The sequence below is a fragment of the Ailuropoda melanoleuca genome, chromosome 13, assembly GCF_002007445.2.
Source record: "Ailuropoda melanoleuca isolate Jingjing chromosome 13, ASM200744v2, whole genome shotgun sequence".
In the NCBI taxonomy this organism is placed as follows: Eukaryota; Metazoa; Chordata; class Mammalia; order Carnivora; family Ursidae; genus Ailuropoda; species Ailuropoda melanoleuca.
The window spans coordinates 79,086,992-79,101,864 of NC_048230.1; the positions used below are offsets into that span (position 1 = coordinate 79,086,992).

Below are 14,873 nucleotides of genomic sequence, written 5' to 3' on the forward strand. Positions count from 1 at the left end.
ACCACATTGGACGCTCAAGATCTTCAGTGGACTGATTCCAATGAGAGCTGCACATTCTTCATTAATTTGAATAAAATATTATTGAGACGATCGATAGAAGAATGAATAAGTAAATCTATGGTATATTGGCACAATGGAATATTATGCTGCAATGAGAATGGACAAACACCAATTATATCTGACTGCATGTGTAAATTTCACAAATATAATATTGAGCAGAAGCCACCAGAACAAAACAATACATACAAACAATATTTTTTAAAAGTTTAAAAACAGGCCAAATTAATCTATTGTGTGAGAAGTTAGAATGATGGTTACCTTTGAAGGTTGCGTTGTGACTAGAGGTGGGTACAAGTGCATTCCTGGAGAAATAGTAATGTTCCATTTTCAGACCTGGGCTCTCATTCCCCCGGTCAGCTTGTAAAAAATTCACTGAACTGCTCTTAGTGCACTTTTCTGTATGTGTGTGTGTGTGTATATAATACTTCAATAAAACATTTACTTATAAACCAAACAAAACACTTGAGGATCCCTGTAGCAACCCTTCAAAGTTTAGAGATCCCATTACCTTACTCTCCTTACTCTCCTGCACGCGTGAAAAAAATTCCATCTTGATTTTGTCATAGACAGCCAATTGAAGTTAACCAGATTAAAACAGTTTTATAAAAGTGGGTTTGCATAGATGTATTTCTAACTAGACTCTTCCTTTCTCAGCTTTTTCAGTTTTTTATCATAAGCAAATGTATACATTTTAAAGCATTGTCTAAGTTTCAGATGCGGTCTATCCTTCATAGATACTGTACAGAGGTGAAACCACACCTTGCCTGAGGCTATTATGATTGTTACATGCTCAAAAGAATCGATATTGCACTTAAAACATCATCTCCAACACCCCAGCGGGAATGAGAGTTAACTGAGGCTTGGACCTCAACCCATGGCCTCCATTGTGCCTCTCGTTTGATTCTGTCCTAGAGACACAAAGAAGTCACAACCAATATGTGTAAATCTAACGTTTTAAAGTTGCGTTTTGTCACCACCAGCAGCATCTCTACTGACAACCTGGTCCACAGTCCCATCCACTTGCCATTGTGTCTACAGCTTCTAGTTATTATTGTTGGCAGTGTGGCTATATAACAAATCACCCCAGGACCCAGCAGCTTCCTTTTTTCCCCTCTCTCTTGGTTTTGTGGGTCAGAAATTTGGGAATGGCCCAGCTGGACAGTTATCTGGGGGTCTCTCACGCAGTCGCAATCAGATGTTGGCTGGGCTGCCGTCACCTGGAGGCTCAACTGGGCTGGGCAACCAAGTTGGTTCACCAGGTATGGCTGGTGGGTAGTGTCGACTCTCAGCTGGGCTCAGCGGGAGCTGCTGACTGGAAACACTGACATGTGCTTCCCCAGCATGGTGACCACATGGGTAAGGTGTCTAACCTCTAGCTTCCCCCTAGTGAGCATCCCCCAAGAACGTGGGATAGGGGCTAATATGGCCTCAGAAGTCATGTAGCACAGCTGCTTTCTGTTGCATTCGATTTGCTATGCATGACACACAAGCCCGCCCAAATCTGAGGAAAGGGGATTAGACCCCTTTCAATGGGAGGAAGAGCAAAGATATTTGGACCATTTTCTAAAACTGCCACACTCTGTGACCAATGTAATAACCAAATTAAATGTGATTGTCTTCCTTAGACTGATGTTCTCCGGGTCTTCACCTATAATGTTACAAGTACTCATAGAAATCAAATCTACTAATCGAATGACTTTGCTAGATTTATTATCACAGGAGCCACAAGATGCTCCCATCTAATGAAAACAGATTTCTGTGCACCTTGACCCTATAATTTTGTAGGAGAAGCATTGTTCTCCTGCTCCACACGAAGACACTGAAAGCTAGCAGGACTTGCAGTCACTTCGCTGTGGAAGTTGCAGGGCTAAACTTTGAATCTTTGTTTTCTGACTCTAAGTCCAATATTTGCAACTATGACTCTGAGGCTTGAGAGCTTAAATGAACATCAGTCATGTCAGTGACATATTCTGCATCAAGTACCTGGATGCATTGGAGACAAGTGTATCTTACATCCGAAAGCTGTATCCTGAGATGTCCTGACCCCCTTGTTTAGGCTGAGCACTGTACCAGTGCCAACTGAAGGGAGTATGTGCTGCTCTTCCGGGCAAAGAAAATGGAATCAACCATCTTTAGATTCCTAGAACTGCAGGAACACCATGCACTAGAAGGGAAGGAAATTTTATTCCGGGTATAACATGTCTCTATCAATCGCCTGGCTGAAGGAACTGAGGATTAATAAGGATTAAAATGGCAAGCAAAATGAAACTAGTTGGAGCTCCTAAGGGCTCAAGGGACCAGACTAGAATTCAGTATGATCCTCAGCAAATTAAAAAGGCAGCTTGTTAGAAAGGAGATAAAACACCGGGGGGGGGGGAGGGGGGGGACAAACGTAGGATGGCTCATCCCAGCGAAAATCCACATGTCTGGACACGTAAGTAAGCCTGGCTGGACACCACGAGAGTAGACACTCATAGCAGAGCTGATGAGCATTACGTCAGTGAATTAATTCCAGCTGGGGAGCTCATGATCACGCCTACAGAGTGTTACCTCAATACAGAGTAGCTTTCTTGGACGCCCCCCTCCCCCAAGATCAACTCTCCTTGTAACATACGCTCAAAGTTCCTTTGTCTTTTCTTTAGTGGCCTTTATCACGATGGTGATTTTTAAAATTTTGGTGTGATTATTTGACAAATATATCCTCCTACAAATGCTTTCCATGAAAGCAAGTTCTGTTATACATGTCGTGCTTGCCACAACACCTCATTTATATTTGCTGTCCTCTCGATGTGTATGGGATGAAAAAAATTAATATTAGAATGAGAATAATGTAAACCATAGGTCAGCAAACTATGGCCCACTGGCCAAATGTGGCCTGCTACCTGTTGCCCCCAACTCCAGGGGGGAACCTGTGCAGGTCTGTCCACCTCCTCTCCTCTGGCCACAACTGATTGGGCAAAGCATGGACACCGGATGCAGTCTGTTGTGGGCCAACTGCATCTTTCTCCCTGAAAAATTGAAAATGGAACATGGAATCTCTAGTTAGCGCATGCAAGGCACTTGGATTTGAGCCACCTGTTTGGACCACAAGCAAAGGTGGGGGACGCTGGTTTGCAGACTGAGCATAATGAACACATGGCAAGATACTTATGTGGCGAGAGTGAAAGCAGTCCCTCTCTGTTGGAACGGAGCCCTCCTGGACCTATGCTTCATGGCAGCTGGCATTCTCTGCTCATGAGCACAGGTCTAAAGTCGTAAGTCCTGCCCACGGAGCCACCCCACCTCCGCTTCCAAGCTGCGTACACACCTCAGTCCCTCACACATCCACACCCCCTAACGGATGAGCCGCAGAGACAGGGGAGGTAAAGGATCCCTTGTTTCCCACTGTATGTGCTAAGCAATGGCAGCAGATTCCTTTTCTTTGGAATCCTCCAGCATCAGAGGATGAGACTGGGAAAGAAAACAACCACACACAGAGATGGGCAACCCCATTCCTGCTAAGCCAGAACTTTGGAACTTGAACATCAAGACCAGCAAGTCTCAGGAAGTGTCATTGGGAACATATTGTTGAAAATGGAGCTTCGGCTCGAAGTTGGTCTAACAACTTCCTGGCTGTGTATCAGACACTAGCGTCCTTCTGGCAGCTGGGCACAAGCGGGATATGGGCAGGAATATACAAGATAGAAAAGAAATGAGGGGCCCCGAGATTTCTTTTGCTACAGATTTGTAGAGAAACACATGGCAGCTTGGGAATCCCCTAATGCCAACAACTTTCTATTTCCAGGTTTCATTCCCTTGCATTCAACCTCACTACCTTTGTGTCCTAATGTTCAGGGAGATACTCGTGCTTTAATCCCGCTTTTTAAAACTAGTTTCAATGGACTTCAGTCTCTTGTCACAAACATGCCCTAACTGAAACAAAATGTAAAGTTCGTGGTACATAACTGTTGCTTAACAATGTAACGGTTGCTGTTACTATTACTTTAAAAATTACTATAAATTGGCACTATTGCGATGGTCACCAATGGCCATAGTTTTTATTACCTGCAGTACATAGGCATGAAATGATATTTCTGGGATTTGCTTTAGAATAGTTTCACAATAAAACTTCTTATTAAGAGGAAAAAAATAAATACATAAACCAAGTGTGGCAAAATCTTGGTAATTGTTGAATCCGGGGGATGGGAACGTGGGAATTCATTGTAGGATTCATCCTACCTTGTATATTATAGAAAACTTCATAAGAAAAAGATCATGTTAAAATTACTCTTTAGAGTTAAAATAATTAGGTTTTAAACATGTTAAATTACTTAGACAAAGGCTCTAAAACACCAGTTCATCATACACGCTCCAAAGAAAGTGTCAGGACACTTTATTTTTTGGAAACTAAAAGGAGACCTATCTTGGATGATGTGGAAAGGCTCAGAGACAGGGAAATCAACCAAACGACACTTTAAGATTCATCCCCCCACATAACACACACGTACACACTTCTCAGCTGAAGGATACTATATTGGAAATTGAAGGGTTCCCCCAAAACAAAGGGCAAGGGATTCTCCTTTCTGAGAGTACTTAGGAAGCCATCAATAATCCAGAATGTGTCAAAGAACTGCAGTATTTTCCTAGCTCCCAGAGTAGGAGACAGAATCACATTACTGATTTCTTCTGAATCCATACAGGATGCTAATAGAAAGGAGAGATTCAGCATCTATGTTTTCAAGTATTCTGTTCTGCGGCAGATAAATCCGCCCCTGGAAACCTTCTGTGCTGCCCCGGCTGGCTTCCTCCCGCCAAGTACAACCAACGGCCTCCGAGCCTTGGTTAATGAAGTCCAACCGCTCAATGAGCTGGAGTTTTCCCAGTTTGGAAAAATGCGAGAAATAAAGACCACATATGGCCTAGCCCAAGCCCGGGTATCGCTTTTCAGTGGTAGATTTGGGGCCAAGAAAGGGAAACACAGAAAGAAAGAGGCAGAAAACAAAGCTGAAGCAAACGGAACACAGAAATTGTCTCCAAGGTGCACGTGCTCTTTTGTCTGGAGGCAGCAGCAGGAGCAGCCCGGTCCGTGCCTGAGAGGAGAGGCAGCCCACAGTGAGCACAAGCCACGAGCAGAGGATGATGGGAGGAGAGACCGCCATGCCTCCTGGACCCCTTTATTCCACCACCTCACGGTCATGGCCAGAGGCTCCAAACTCCTGCCCATTCAGGCTGCAGAACTGAGATAAGGAACTTCTACTCCAAGAAAAGATGATTCTTGGAGGCAAGTCAACAGCAGTGTTTACTGAAAGCCACTCTAAAGAAAGGAGCAGGGCAGCAGCTGGCAAGAATCTGGTCAATGGAAGGTTCTCCACAAATTCATTCATTCATTCGAAAAGACATTAGGAAAAAAATGCTGAGTTGATGTCTACTATGAGCTCCGTGCTAAGAAATCCAGCTCTGAATGAAATGGACAAAAGGTCCTCGACCTCCTGTAACATAAGGTCTGTTGGGACACCTGCGGATGAAGGTACAGCTGCTAAGTGACAGATAAGCAGAACAGCATTGATCTAGAGGCGTTCTGGGCTTCTTTAAGTGTCTTGTGCCCAGAGGCACCCAATGGCAGGCGAGCATGGCCACTGGGAATTCAGGCTCTAGAAGGAGACTCTGTGTGTTCAAATCTTGGGTCTGTCACTCCCTATCTGGGTGACTGAGGCCAGTTATGTAAACTCTCCGTTGCTCTGTACAACAATTATGATAACGACAAAGTGCATATGAGATCCAGCCTAGCCCAGCCACATGCCCCAGAAAGCTGATCTCTGATGACTATACCACCCCCTCCCTTCTCTTGCCTCTGGCTTCCAATCGGATTTGACCAATGAGAAGCACATCCAGGAGATTAGAAGTCCCAAAAGTTTGGCAGTTGCCTACTTCTCCTCCCTGGTGGCCCTTCCTAGAATTCTCACAAGCTACAACTCCCCCCCACCTTTCAGGCCAGTCAGCAGTAAAGGCTATTGCTAACAGAAAAATTTCCACTATTTTTTCCCCCGAATAACCCCTTCACTAAACATCCTTCAACTCCCCATTTGGAGTATACCATGTGCCTTGACCAGGGCACCTTAAAACAATGCCTACCTCTACATAAGCACTCAGTAAGCTGGAGCTAATGTGATCCAAGTGGGACTTTGGCTTTGATTTGTGCCATTTCACAGAAAATGTCTATGACCCCCCATGCTGAAAACATATGGGGAGGGGGGTAGCCCGACTTTCTCCAAATGTTTTAAGAACACATCAAAAGAGGATAAGAAAGTTAGGACTCTGCAAAATGCTAATGTAAAGTGGCCATATGTGTGTGAAGCAATCATAATTTTGATCCCTGGCGGCCTTTGCCTTGTGTCCAAAGGTCACAGTGTCATTGTAAGAAATAATAACACTGCAGGCCTTTTGACGATGATGAGAATGGGGAGATTTTCCAGCAAGGGATGCTCTGCCAAATTTGAGGTCGTTTTTTACCCACTTAAGACAGAAACGATCCTCTCTGCACTCCTCGTGATCTAATCCTTTAAGCCTTCTGTTGGCATGAGGAACAATGTTAAGCTTCAGGATCAGGCCCTTTGGTTTTTATATCCATGGGAATTGGAAGATGATAAATCTGTGGAGAGCCTGAAAGTTCCTAACTTGTAATTGGAGCCCAAGGGGGAAATAATTAGGATAGAGTCATGTAAGTCCATCAACTCTTCTCCAAGTCTCTGAATTACCTAAGTCCCTTGCTGTAGCCTCCCTCCTCTGTCTGCCCCATTCTGCCGTGAAACAAGAAAAAAGGCAGAGGCAACGAAAGACAGTGACAAGAAAGATCTTCCCAATATGACGACTCATTAGCATCTGCTAGGAGAGGTCTGGTGGGCAAAGAAGTCCAAACACAACTAAGAGGCAGGAATCAGCCTTCCACCCAACTTACTCAGTCTATCCCCCGCCGCCCCCCTCCCACCCCTGCTGGCCACACTTGCCAAGGATAACTGACAGCTTGACATAACAAAGAGCACATCGGATCTATTCTTGTGAATAAGATTGGTGGGGGCAGGGAAGTTCTAACTTAGGAAGGCCAAGGCTTCAGTATGGAAAGTAAGATGAACCCGAAGTTGTTTTCGTTTCTGCTATCACTGTCACCGCAAGTAGGAACCTCCCTATGAAATGGGACACTCCAGCCGTGGCAATGAAAGGTTTAGCAAAACCTCAGAAAATGAATTCGTATTTCTCTAGTTGTCAGAGGCGCTAACCTAAATTTGCCATCAAACCCGTGCCAGGAAGAGAGCCTGTGAAGAGCGGGGTGGGAACCACCGCGCATGTGGGGAGCAGCTCTACGGGGTCGGTGGCAGGCAGCGTCGGCTGGTCTCTGAAACGGGGACATTTCCTCCCCCTTGGCCCGTGTTTGCATTCTGCTTCATCTCCTCTTCGCTCGCCTACAGTCTGATGAGACATTATCTGACTCACTTTTATTCCTACAGATTTGGTAGGAGCCTACAGTAAGCCAGAAAGGAAAGATCATTGAGAACCACCCCTGACTTTGAAGCCCAAATAGCTCTGAATAATATCTGGCATAGAGTGTGTGCTTAAAAAAATGCCTGCTGGACTCGAAGCCAGTGTGCAAGTTTTTGTTATGAAGCCGACCAATGTATTGCTCGTTTGCCTTAACGAGCTGATCGGTATGCCTGTGGGCTTTTAAGCAGTGAGAACATCAGACTTGGCTACAAGCAGAGATGGAACAGGTAAATTCAGGTTTATAGCACAATCTGAAGTACTGCTGGGGCTGCCCTATTTCCAGGCCCTTGAAATTCCGCGATTAGTGAATTATTTGGGGGATAATACTGCCTTCCCAAAAAGATTCCTCTGGGACGCAGATTCCATAAGATCTCATATTCTTACAGCACTCCGGACTGTTCTGTTTGTCTTCTAATCTTTTGACTTACATAACTTTCAAAATTGGTTTTTGATCTAGACATGATCTTTGTTGGTAACCACTGTACAGATTAGGAAATTAAGGCCCTGCCATCTTGACTTTGAGGAAAGTGCCATTTTAGGAATTTGGCTCAGGTAGGTGGTTCCTGGGTAGCTCAATCAATTAAGTGTCTGCCTTTGGCTCAGGTCATGATCCCAGGGTCCTGGGATAGAGTCCCATGTTGGGCTCCCTGCTCAGTGGGGAGCCTACTTCTCCCTCTGCCCTTCCCCTGCGCATGCTCTCTCTCAAATAAATAAGATCTTTTTTTTTACAAAAAAAAAAAAAGAAAGAAAGAAAAATAAATTTGACTCAAGCACTCCAGAACAGGTAGCATTCATAGTGTGGACTTATGTTGCAGAGCGGTTCCCTTCCTAACTGGAGAGGCTACAGAGTGGGACGCCCCAGGCTGCCTGGATTGTGAGCCAGAAGTGGAATCGTACCAGGGCTCCACAAGAAATTTTGCACTTCTGTCTATGGGGCATAGTGAATGATTTAGTACATTATTCTTAAGTTAGCAACAGAGCCTAGTCTTGGAGACCTTATACACAGTACAGTGATTAGACAACAAATTGCATCTTTAAATGCAGAACTTGCAAAGAGACTAGATTTTAATTGTTCCCAATGCTCCAAGAAATGATAATTATGTGACCCTACACAGGTGTTAGCTAACATTATATGGCAAACATATTGCAACAAAAATAATCAAATCAGTGTTCTACACCTTCAACTTATGCAGTGTTGCACGTCAGATATAACACAGTGAAGAATACCAAAGAGCCTGGACCCTGGAAAAATAACGAACAGATCTTAAGAAGACCTCACTCGGCCATGTCTGGGCGTTCTGACAGAAGTGCCACAGACACGGCTTTCTTTCCAACCAGCTGGCAGCAGGTTTCCATGCCTGAAGTCTTATCAGGGAGACCGATATTTGTGCTTTCTGCAGCCCCTACCGCTTTGCAGAGAGACTTGATCAACTGGCTTGGTTGAATGTTCTGATCAGAAAGTGTCTGTGCAGAGCATGTGGCTATAACCTTGCTTTCAAAGCATTTATCTACACATAGGCAGAAAGCAGAGGTCTAAGAAGGAAGAAGTGAAAGAATTATGGCCAAGTGTAAGTTCTGGAAGTGATCCGTCAATCCACTTTGAGGAAGATGAAGGAGGCTGGAGGAGGCTTATGGGTAATGGGCATTCCCTGGGTACCTTCTGCTCAGTAAGGGTTCATCTCTGGGTCTGTGCCTTCCAGTACCCTCACTACATTCCACCCCTTGGCTTCTGGTCTGGCTTGACCTGGGCTAGTCATTAGCTCCCTCTGTTTACACTACACCTTCAGTTTCCTCCACTTAGGGCTCCTTCTCCATCACCTTCTTTCTAACACTCGCCTCACCCCAGCAGTGACATTTCAGAGAAGTGCCACACCCCATCTAACCCGGATCCATCCCACTGTTCTCTTCACCCGGGGGCCAAGAAACAGTTCTCAAAGTACCTCTGAACCTTGTTGATGGCCAACAGCTCCTGCTTCGATGATGGATAGATAGGAATGTCATGACAGGTGCCCAGTGGAACCCATTTCATTGACTCAACATCCCATAATGTGTTTACTCCATCCTAACATGTATTTGGGGGTGGGTGCGGAAGATGCTCCCAGCCGTGCCTCCCCCTGCATAGACCTGCATTTAGCTTCTTTGCTCCTGCGAGGCAGAGCGGCACTAGGGAAAGAGAGGAGGCCCAGGGGGATGTCGTTTTGGTTTTTTTGACCTTGCAGTTCTTTTCCTCTTCCCTCAGGACTTGAGATAGACTCTGGGGGTGGTAGGATATAAAGCCTAAATGTTAACTCATCTGAAACGCTGGGTACAAGAGTATTTTCCCAAGTTACTTCCATTCTGGGTCTAGTCAAATAATTATCACAGCTGCTGTTTGCCCCCACCCACGTACACTCAGCCCAACACTGAGTCATCTGCTGCTGTAGCGGGGACCGTCCCTGACCACTCCATCAGCTCCCCACCTGAAGCAGGTGCGTCTCTCCTTCGAACTGTGTGAGGGCTTTCTTCAGCACCTCAGAAATTTGCTCAGCTCTCCTGAAATGCAGCCAGGAAGTTGGGGATTTAATGCCACCAGGAGCAGCCCTCAACCATTGAGAACCTGAAATCAGTAGATAAACACTTCCGCTTCTTCATTTCCTGGGGTATGTTCATCAGGGCTCCCCAGAGAAACAGAACCGATAGGAGATATAGATATGTTTTTATGGTTATATATATATATACACACACACACACATATACATATATATGTTTATATATGTGTGCGTGTGTATTTATTTATTTATTATAAGGAACTGACTCATGCAGTCATGGAGCCTAAGAAGTCCCACAATCTGCTGTCTGCAAGCTAGAGAGCCAGGAAAGTCAGTGGTTTAATTCCTGTCTGAGCCTGAAGACTTGAGAACCAGGGGCTCCATAAGTCTCAGTCAAGAGCAGAAGACTGCTGAGAACCAGGGGCTCCATTAGTCTCAGTCAAGAGCAGAAGACTGCTGTGGCAGCTCACAGTCAGGCAGAGAAAGGAAATTCTCCCTTCCTCCACCGGTTTGTTCTATTCAGGTATGGGGGATGGGTAAGGCCCATCCACCCTGGGCCGAGCAATCTGCTTCACTTGGTCTGCTGATTCAAATGCTAATCCATTCCAGAAAAAAAAAAAACCCTCACAGACACTCCAGTAATCATGTTTAACCAAAAATCTGGGCATCCTGTGGTCTAGTCACGTTGACACATGAAATTAACCTTCATGGGGAACAAATCTGGAGCATGCTCTCTGCACCTGGGGCCAATGGTAGAATCAGCTACTAGCTTGAAATTTTGCTAAATGGATACTGAAGAACTCTAGATGGGAAACCAGCCCAGCAACTGAAATCAAGTTTAATTCTATCAACCTACTTTGTAGCATACAATTCTCAGTGTAGAGAAGATTTCTTATAGTGTTTTTCTTTATTTAGAAAAAGTACTTATGTGTAAAAAGTCAGGTTTCTCTGGTGACAATGCTCTATAACAAACAAGCCCAAAATTTCAGGGCTTAAAACAGCAAACATTGTTTTTACTATCTCAGGTCTGCTGGTTGGCTGTGGTTTGGCCATTTTCAGCTGGGCTGAGCTGAGCTGGACTGGACCTCAATTTGCGAATTACCCCAATTTGTGAATCCTCCTCCTCCTCCTTCTTCTTCAGATTTTATTTATTTTACCTGAGAGAGAGAGTGAGAGAAAGCACAGGGGAAGAGGGAGCAGCAGACTCTCTGCAGAGAAGAGAGGCCGACACAATCCCAGGACCCCAAGACCACACCCCAAGCCGAAGGCAGATGCTTCACCAACAGAGCCACCCAGGCACCCCTGTACATTCTTCGTTACAGGACCTATGGTTGAAGGAACATCAGCTACCTAGGTCATACTCTTCTCATGACAGATGGTGGGAATGTAAGAGGCCAGGGCAAACCATGCAAAAAATGCAAGTACATTTAAAGGGCCTGCTCAGACATCTCATGTCAAGTCTGCTCACATGCCATTGGCCAAAGAATGTCCTTGGGCTGAGTGCAATATCTGAGAAGAAGGGACATACACTATGCCCAGCAGAGTGGGAGGCCCTGCACAACAGCCAAGGGCAAGCATACATAATCCTGTTCCTTAAAAGGAATGAAGAATTGGAAATCTACCACAACATGGAAAATTTTAAACATAGCCCAAAGTAGACAGAATGTCATAATAATCCCTATCACGCAGCTACAACAGTCAGCTCACTACTAATCTTGCTTCACTCCCCCTCACTCCCTCATTATTTTGAAGCAAATCCTGGATGAGTGTCTTTTAAGGGAAGAAAGTAAATCTATATTTTTTCAGGGTGTGGAACATTATTTAGATCTCAAAGAATTTACAAAACAATGAAAGGGATTAACTAGTAAGTTAACTTGATATGAAGTAAAGCGTAAGAACATATTCAACAACATTGAGAGTCAATTCCAAGATGCTGTCATGGGCACTTTACACCGAATATTGATGTATTTTATATTTAACTGCCTGGTCTAGCTAAAATAATGAATACCACCAAATTCTAAAAGTAAATGCCTACTCTTTAACTAGTTCATGAATCCTAGCAACAGATGAGGAGGAAGAAGAAGAAAAGAAAATTTGAAATAACAGCATTTTAAGATGCAAACCAGTTTCTTTATCTGTGCATGAGAATTGTATCACTTTGGCCAAAGCCTGGCTTCCTTGCGATACTTTATTTTCATCTATCGGAACGTTTTATAATATGAGACTATTATAAAAATAAACTTCAAGTGAGTTACAAATGTCAAAGAAGCACAAAACTTCAACAAATACAAAAATAAATATTTTAGAGTGTTTAATAAAAAGAAGTATCACATCAATTTATTAAAATATCGCATTTAACTCATACTTAAAATAACATCTTGGGGCACCTGGGTGACTCAGTTGATTAAGTGGCCAACTCTTGATTTTGGCCCAGGTCATGATCTCAGGGTGGTGAGATCGAGCTCCACATCAGATTCCACGCTAGGCATGGAGCCTGTTTAAGATTCTCTCTCTCCCTCTGCCCCTTCCCCCACCCTCTAAAAAATAAATGAATAAATAAAATTAAATAACATCTCAATTTCTGAAGTGGCCAATGGAAATATATTTTCAAAGTCCTGTGAGTTTACTCCACTGGCCAACAGTGTGGTGTAGTCAACCCTGTCATCTCCTGCCCCATTATCTACGTCCTTCACCTCTGCTGTGTGATACCATATGGACCAGAGCATTTTATATGAGGCGGGTCCCATGAACTTTGAAAAAGCCTTAGGAAAAGGGAAGTAGCTGGAGGTGTTCTGTATGGTTAGAGGGAACCTAGAGACAGTGTCCCGTGCCCAAATGAACATTGCTGTGACTGGGAACCCTGGCAATGATATGTCCTCCTTCATCAACACACTGTGGGGAACTGGGCATAAGGAGGAGGCCTTGGTCCCACTGGAGTGGTGAGGACCACCCAGACTCACACTTGCTACTCCTTCTCCCACTTTCCCATTGTGGCGTTGTGGGATACCTCCTCCCAACCCCCCAGCACAAAGGCTTTTGCCCAAAGTGTGGAGAACTATCTGGAGGAAAAGCCACTTAGCCAGTAGGGCCTCTTCATCATCATTGCATCCAAACACTCAGCACGAATCTCGTGAAACTTGCCAAAACCATCCAGGGCCTGGGAAAGAGGCTCTATGTCATCTGGACCAAGCTGGAAAGGGACCTCAGCATAAGGGCCCTCTGGGAGGAACAACTCCTGCAGAATATCTGAAGAATATCCCAGAAACTCTCCAGAAGAAGTGGGTGTGTGAACACATCATATTTCTGGTCTGTAGCCTTGACTCCTTGTTGCATGACTTCCCAGATCTTAAGGACATCTTGCACAGGGACCTCTCTGATATCTGGCGCCACGTCCCCTGGAAAACCTGTCCCACACCTGTGAGAAGATCAATAAAGACCCCCCTCCAGAAGAGAATAGCCTTACAGGGTTTTCAGGACACCCTTGGTGTCCAGGGCGAAGATGATGTGAAGTGGTGTCTAAACGCTTACCACTCGCTCTTTGGTATGGATGATGATTCTCTCTAGCAGGTGGCCCAGATTATGGGGGATGCCCATGGAGGACTACAGGGCTGTCATGAAGTACCTGAATCCGTACACTCTCCCTAAAGTGAATGGGACACTGACCTGGTTAGTCATGAAGCATTTCTTAGCCTTCCTAGCTACATCCAATCCTTGGGTGATGATGTCATTCTTTGTTTTAGGTGGATGTAGCAAAGATACTTCTTTGAGTTAGATACCAAGGAAATGAAGATGGTCCTGAGGAATCCTTTTCACCAATGAAAGCTGGTTTGGGAATGGGTCCGATAATAGGTCCAACAAGCACTTGCTCCACTGGAAGTCAGGCTGCCTTGGGGTTGTCCTCACAGTGAGATAACGTGTTTGCCCAGTAGAAATGAAGAGATTTAATGGAATACTTTCTTCTATTTCTGAAAGTGTTGGTTCCTTAAAAGGAATTTAAAAAATCACCTCTCTTCCTAGCCCCAATCATGATGCACTGTTCCTTCGAAGAATAAATATTCGTTAAAATCATTAAATAAGCTTTCTGGGTTCAGAAAGTATAGGTCAGAGGCGTGATGATTCTATTAGCTTGCTCGAGCTGCCATAACAAAGTACCACAGGCTGGGCAGCTTCAGCAACAGAAATGTATTTTCTCATAGTCTGGAGGCTGGAAGTCCAAGAGCAAGGTGTCAGCGGGTTTGGTTTATCTCAAGACCTCTCTGTTTGGCTTGTAGATTGCCACCTCCTTACTATCCTTTTCACTGTGCACACACATCCCTGCTGTCTCTCTCTCCTTATAAGGACGCCAATCATACTGCATTTGGATCCCACCCTTATGACATTATTTAACCTTAATTACCTCTTTAATGGCCCTATCTCTGTGTACTCACATTGGGGGTTAGGGCTTCAACATATGAATGGGGGGGGGAATACAATTCAGTCCGTGACAATTACATCAGTCAGTCTTATTACAACCATTTAGAACCAATACCACTAGTAAAAAATGGTTAATCTGCTAATAACATAACAATAGGAAGAATTAATGGGTTAATAGAGCACTCATTATGTGCCAAGAACTCTTCTATACACTTTACAGATATTAACTTAATATTTAAAATCCTCCTAGGTAGGTACTATCATGTCCCCTACTTTACAGATGAGAAAATTGAGGCACAGAGAGGTTAAATTAAAAAAAAAAAAAAGTAGAGGTAGGGTGGCCAGTTAAATGTAAGA

General features: G+C 44.4%; 1 pseudogene; it reads left to right on the top strand.

The window, feature by feature from the left end:
- Positions 1-1,205: 1,205 nt before the first annotated feature.
- Positions 1,206-13,875, top strand: LOC109489945 (annotated as a pseudogene).
- The last annotated feature ends 998 nt before the right edge of the window (positions 13,876-14,873 follow it).